This window comes from Solanum tuberosum, unplaced genomic scaffold (genome assembly GCF_000226075.1).
Source record: "Solanum tuberosum cultivar DM 1-3 516 R44 unplaced genomic scaffold, SolTub_3.0 scf00006, whole genome shotgun sequence".
In the NCBI taxonomy this organism is placed as follows: Eukaryota; Viridiplantae; Streptophyta; class Magnoliopsida; order Solanales; family Solanaceae; genus Solanum; species Solanum tuberosum.
This window is the reverse complement of record NW_006238932.1, coordinates 710,310-716,952: the sequence shown is the minus strand read 5'-3', so window position 1 is coordinate 716,952 and position 6,643 is coordinate 710,310.

Here is a 6,643-nt window from a genome sequence, read left to right as displayed (position 1 = left end):
CTTTTCTTTATTAATTAACTTTTCTTTTGTTAAGTCTATTTTACACTAATTAATCTCTAATTAATTATTAAAATTTTCTAATAACTATTTCTTCTTCATCACTAAATCTCATCCACTTTATCTCTAATCTCATCGGAAAAATCATTCATTTGAATTTATATCACAATTGTCTTTGTCATCTTCGGCGAAGAACAACCAACCCATCACCCCCCCAAACCCTCCTCCACAACGTCATTCCTTATTCTTTTATGAAGAATCACTAGCCACCAAACAACCACCTAAACCACCACAAAACAACCACTCAAAATCCAAATCAATCACTAACAAACACCAAACCAGACCCCCTGACCTTACCCTTCTGCAATTTTATTCTTTTGATTTGCTTTGCAAGTGTGTCGGCGAGCTTAAAATTTCAACCATCGCCTTAACGAAGTTCCAAAGAGCTCCACACTTTCAGATCTAAACAACCAACAAATAACCACAACCAATAACACTAGTACTACACTCATGTCCTTGTGAATCTTTGAGGTTGTGATGAAAAATAAAAAAGTTGCGATGAAAATTACAGAATGAAGAGGAAGAGGGTAATGAGTGGGGAAGGATGATTTTGATTTTTTAGTTATTTTTTAAAAGGGTGATGTGTGGGGAAGAAAGATTTTGAATTTTTAATTCTTTTTTATTTTAATTTTTCTAACGCGCTAGTTTTTAATTTATTTTTATTTTTTCCACGTCAGTTTTAGAGAGTAAATAAATTCACTTTTAAGTAATAAACGTGTGGAATAGATCGCCATGATAGTTTAAGCGTATAACTAACTTTGCAGGATAAGTTCAAGAAGAAATTTATGTCTTTTCCCAAGTATTGCCAAATTGATGATTTGCCCATAAGAAATACATCACCCTATCTATCATTGGACAAATTTAAGCCTATTGGAAAACACTGGGTTAATCAGACTTCACTCATATGAAATTTACACAAGACCCACAACAAGTATCGAGAAATTATTAACTAAGAACCAACATAATCAATTTTATCATATTTGGGAACCAAGAACAACAACTACAAATAATGGATAACACTCAATCAATCATTTTGAATCATACCCACATGCTTCACACATCTGCTAGTAAAATCAACAACTCATAGATCATTAAGCACATAATGCAATAAGAAAAAAAAAAATTAAATCGAAAACCAACCTTAGAAATCAAGAACGTCTTCAAACAAAAGGGGACAAGGGTTTTGGGTCAAGATTTATCTGCAAGCACGCACACCACAGATGTAAATCAAAGTAAATACACCACACTATGAAATTTAGACTAATTGTAGAGAGCATAGGAAGTGAAAAAGTTCAAAATATGATCATTTAAAAGTGAAAAGACTTTTGAACTTCCATCGTCAAACATACTCGGCGTACTACGACTAACGTCACTGAGTTCGCCTAAGGAGCTTAAGCTCACCGATGATGCCAGTACAAATACTCAATCTTGGAGTTCAACTCAGCAGACCCAATGTTACTCGCCAAATATCACTCGGAGGATCGCTGACTAGGTACTTGTATGCCAAATTTGACAAAACCATATTTAAAAATTTTTGGGCTAAAAAGGTGAGCATGGATATTCCCGCTAAGCCAACTCGGCAGATCGCCCAATGTGTACTATCATCGCCAACTGTGTCCTTTACAATTTTTTACTTCACTTTAACTTGCACTCACAACACACTTTATTGAAAATAATCAAGAAAACTTGGGTTGCCTGCCAAGAGTACCGTATTTAATTTCATGGCAGCACAAAATTTTCACTCATCAAACATCATTTTTGGGGTTGGGGATGGTATCACTAGGAAAAAATTCTTTTTGGCTTAGATTTAAATGAGTAGAGATTTGACACATATAAGTTTCCAGATGTTTAATTGACAAGGAATTAGAGGTAACCGTTTGAGTCAAAGTAGAGAACTCATTTTTCATGTTTTTCAACACTTTGTGAGAACACTTTATTGAAGATCCTAGTCAACATTTGATCTGTTCGACTCCCGTCTGGTCCAACTTTCTCTTTGGATTTGGAAAATCAAGAGGTGGTATGTACCTATCCTTGCCAGCCTCACGATCCCTCTAATTTCCTCCTCTATAGCTCACCAATCTCTCCCGCCACTATCCCTCTATTTATTTCAAACATGGTTCCCACCCAATCTAGGAATGTTTATATGAGAACCCCTCATTTGGTTCTCATGTATTTCACTTCTTCATTGTATAATGCATTAAAATTAACATCATCCGGGCAATGCCCACTGCTTACACAAACTGCGTTCACCGATTTGAATCCACCCCATGACATGTTTAGATAACTTGGGTCATCATCTTGGCCATATTCTGGTCACACTCTTGGTTATTTCCATCTTCTCCTTTTTCATACCCAACTGTAGAGAAGACACTTGGTCTTCCCTAGTGTGCCAGTGATTAGTCTAAAATTTTGTCTCTTTTGAGGTCTTTTAGTTCAACAAATACCATCCTCAATGCATATTTATGTCCTTACTGATGATATTTTTATGTTTGCAACTATGAAGGCTAAAGGACAATAAATGAATGAATCTATGCAAAAGAGGCCAAAAACACTGGAAAAAAGTGGAAACCCCAAGCTGATAATTGTCGAAGGGAGTGGGCGAATCACCAACTATGACTAAACTCCACCGAATTTGACAGTGTTGATGCTAAAATTTCAAGGAAAGTCAGTGATGAAAGTTGATAACAGTGACTCACAATATCGAAAAGGGTGATCTCTATTCCATCGCCAAAAGTGACAAATATCTAAGTCAAAATAAGGGCTACACTAGGCGAACAAGGTGGTCATTTGTGATTCACCGAATGTGAAAGTATGACTCGATCAAGTTCGCCAACTGAGGTTCAAACACCTGAAGCTTGAAGCTAAGAAAGGTGAGCTGAAGAACAAATCGGAAATCCGTTGATCTAGTAGGCGATCCCGACTAATGTTGCCAATCCGGTTTTTGCAAAAAATATAAAAAGCCTAAAGGAGAGAGAAATGTATCTTTACCTATTCTATCATCTATCTTTTATCCTTTTTTTGAACAGACTTTTGAATACTATAGTAGTAATTGACAATTGAGGTTCCAATTCAAAGTGGGGTGTTGAAGATTATTGCTCATTATCAACATTTTGATGGCTGAAAGCACAATTTCTATAATTTGTTTTACTCTTATGATGCTTGGCTGAAACCCCAATTCTAGGGGTGTGATTATAGAGTTGTGTGTTAACTAATTTAGTGGGTCTAGTGTCTTGTTATATTTTCTACTGTTTATTCATGGATTTGAGCTATTTAGCATGGGTTCAATTTATGAGCTAAGGTTGCAAACTTAGACTTAGCTTAGATCTTTGATTGATGCTTGAACAATATTAAACGAAGTGGGTGAATAGTTCAATACTTGTAAATTAGATTTGATTGCTGTAGTTTGCTCGAAAGAGAAATTATAGTTCATTTCTAATTGCCAAAATCTTCTTGAAAGATAGATTTTGGAAGGTATTGGGTTAGTTTTTATTTTCAAATGAATGAGCCGAAAGGAGATTTCATGATATGATTCATTGAGATCGAAAGAAGATCTGTGTCGTTTATAATTACCCAGCCTATCCATGATTATTTAGCATTATTGAGCAAGCACTTGTACTCTCCATTGATGTTAATACCGACTCCCACACCCCTAGATTGTCTCTTATTTGTTTAAACCCTGTTTTAGTTAACTTGTGATGATTGATTTCAAATTCTGATTGTAAATTTGGTGGAATTAGCCACTCATTTCTCCTAATTGCTGCATTGAATTTGTTTTCATCTTATTTTTCATTGAATTCTTTGATTTATATCACTCCCTATGGGTTTCAAGCCCGAATCTCTTATTGGGTATTTATATTGCTAGTGATCACTTGCTCATTTAATTGTTCTTGTGAGTAATTTGAGCGTTATAAAAAATGAAACCATTGTCAGGGAGTGATGGCTAATAATTTAGTTTGTGAAGTTAATTTGTGAACTTGTTTATTTGTAGTAGAATAGATTTATGCTTGGTATTGTTGTTGCGCCCCATTTGTAGGTACAAACATGAGTCTATATGGGAGTGACATTGCTAGCCATTTTGAGCATGATGATGATATGAGGGAGATAGATGATATGCACTTCAATGTCATCAAGAATATTGTAGCAATTCGGTTACCCCTTACTCTGGGGAATGCTACATTCAATGTAACCGAACCAATATTAATGCTACTCTAAATGAGAGGGATTGTCATGACCCGAGAGCACCCCCTAATCGTAACATGGCGTACTTGACCCCGAAGGGGTCTTATACAAGCTTCATAGCTCATTCATTGCATAAGATACTTGAAAATAGAGAAGAATTAAAAACTTTCATTTACAATCGAATCATTTTCATTAAAAAGCAAGCGGAAGACTTTCTATATCATGTCTCAAACCATCTAATACTTTGGATACAACTTTGGGACTAAGCCCATACAAAGACTCTAAAACATACAAAGAAAGACATAAAGGAAACACCACGGGTTTTGTCCTCGAAACTATGAGGACTCACCAAGTCTTCATCTTCAAGCACCTTAGAAACCTACTCCTCTAGCATAGAACACCAACATCTCCAAACCCTACACTTTAGTAAGAAAAGGGAAAGAATGGGTTTAGCACAATTAAGTACTAAGTATGGTCACCATGCCAAAACATGCTTTAAAGGGGACATTTGGTTGGAAACCATGCATTATGCCACTTTTTAGAAATATCATGAACAACAACATAGGAGACATACATACAAGTATAATCATCATGCAAGTCATAATACCACATTTAGACAATATCATCATGTAACCAGTTACCTTCACCTTAGATAACCCTCATGCTATACCTTGTGAAATGCATGGTTAGCGTCACATACCACCATCCACACCAAGGCACAACATTAAGGTCACCAAAAGTGAACTTACCATTCCATCCTTTCCACATTTACACAATATCCATACATAAGAGACATAACATTTCATAAGACATGACAAGGAAAATAACTCATAATATAACCCAAGTATAGCATGCATACCACATAAAGCATTTAAGAGTCAACATTCTTCAATTGCTTCATTTGGAGGACTTTCATACACTAGTCATTAAGACTTAGAGAACTCACTATGACCCTACCAAAGCCTACTCGTGCAATGTATAGATGGCATCCCATACTACCACCTACACTTCATAGAACCTCTCAAGAAACCATAATGCACATCTCACATGATGGGAATAAGCGTTTAACCGACATAGACCAGGCAAGCTAGACATGGAATCCGGTGTCATATAGCCCACACCATAAAGGGGTGTTCCACTTGCCTAAGGTGGAATGGTAACATTAGCTCGGATGAATCCTTAGCTTGGATGAAATCCGATGGCTAATATCCTATGTGGGCATATAGTTATGGGATAGGAAGATGTTCCTTGGAACTCTAACCTAACATTGGGAGAGTTTCCATCTTACTATATCCACTCGGTGCTTAGACTACATTCCCATAGATTAATTAATTCACATTACATTAGTGTATTAGGGTGGAGTTCCATAGGCCTATCGACCCATGATACATCATTACCAAGGAAGGAATGCTATAAGCCTATCTATCCAGGGTACATTCAGGGATAGCTCTAGGGTCCTCATGAAAGGAATACCACTAGCCTATCAACTCATGGCCCCTCATTTCATTCTTATACTCATGAAAGGAATGCCACTAGCCTATAGATTCATGGTACATTGACTCATTAAGAAAGGAATGCCACTAGCCTATCGATTCTAGAGTCTTCATTACATTAGATCATTTATGAAAAGAATACCTAAAGCCTATCAATTCATAGCCATCAAGTCAAGATATATTCATCACTCAGATATGAAAGGAATGCCATATCCTATCAATTCATATTCATTCAAGCCAACATACAATCATTACACAAGAGAGGGTGACTAGGCCTACCAACTCAAGGTTCAACAATCAACTATACTTTTCATTCATTTAAGAAGAGGATGCATAAAGCCTGCTAATTCAAGACATACATCAATCACCTTACTTTCATTTATATAAGAAAAGTATGCTTAAAGCCTACCAATTCAAGATATATATCATATAGAAGAAATCCCTACACATTCTATAACCAACACACATGAGTGTCAAATTAAGGATTAGCCTTTCAATAACAACACAAATGGCTTCAAGACATGACCACCTTAACTTCATTGAATTCACATGCATATCCTTCACATCACATGCATATATACAATATCATGATAATACTTCAATTCCTCACACTATGCCTTCAAGGCCATGACCACAATGTACATAGTAAGTAAACACCTCCACCTTTCAAGTGGATCAACAATTCAAGCACAATTCTACTTTAACATGAAATTAGCCATAACATGCCCTCTCAAGGCCATGTTCACAAATACTCATTTCACCAAAAATTCACCATAATTAGGCATAGATAATGATACAATTCAATAACCCAAAGCAATTTAGATGATTTCATTCATAAGCTTTCATAATCAACAAACCCACTTCATAAAGACACAATTTAGGAATTGAGAGAAATCATGGGTTCATAGAGTATT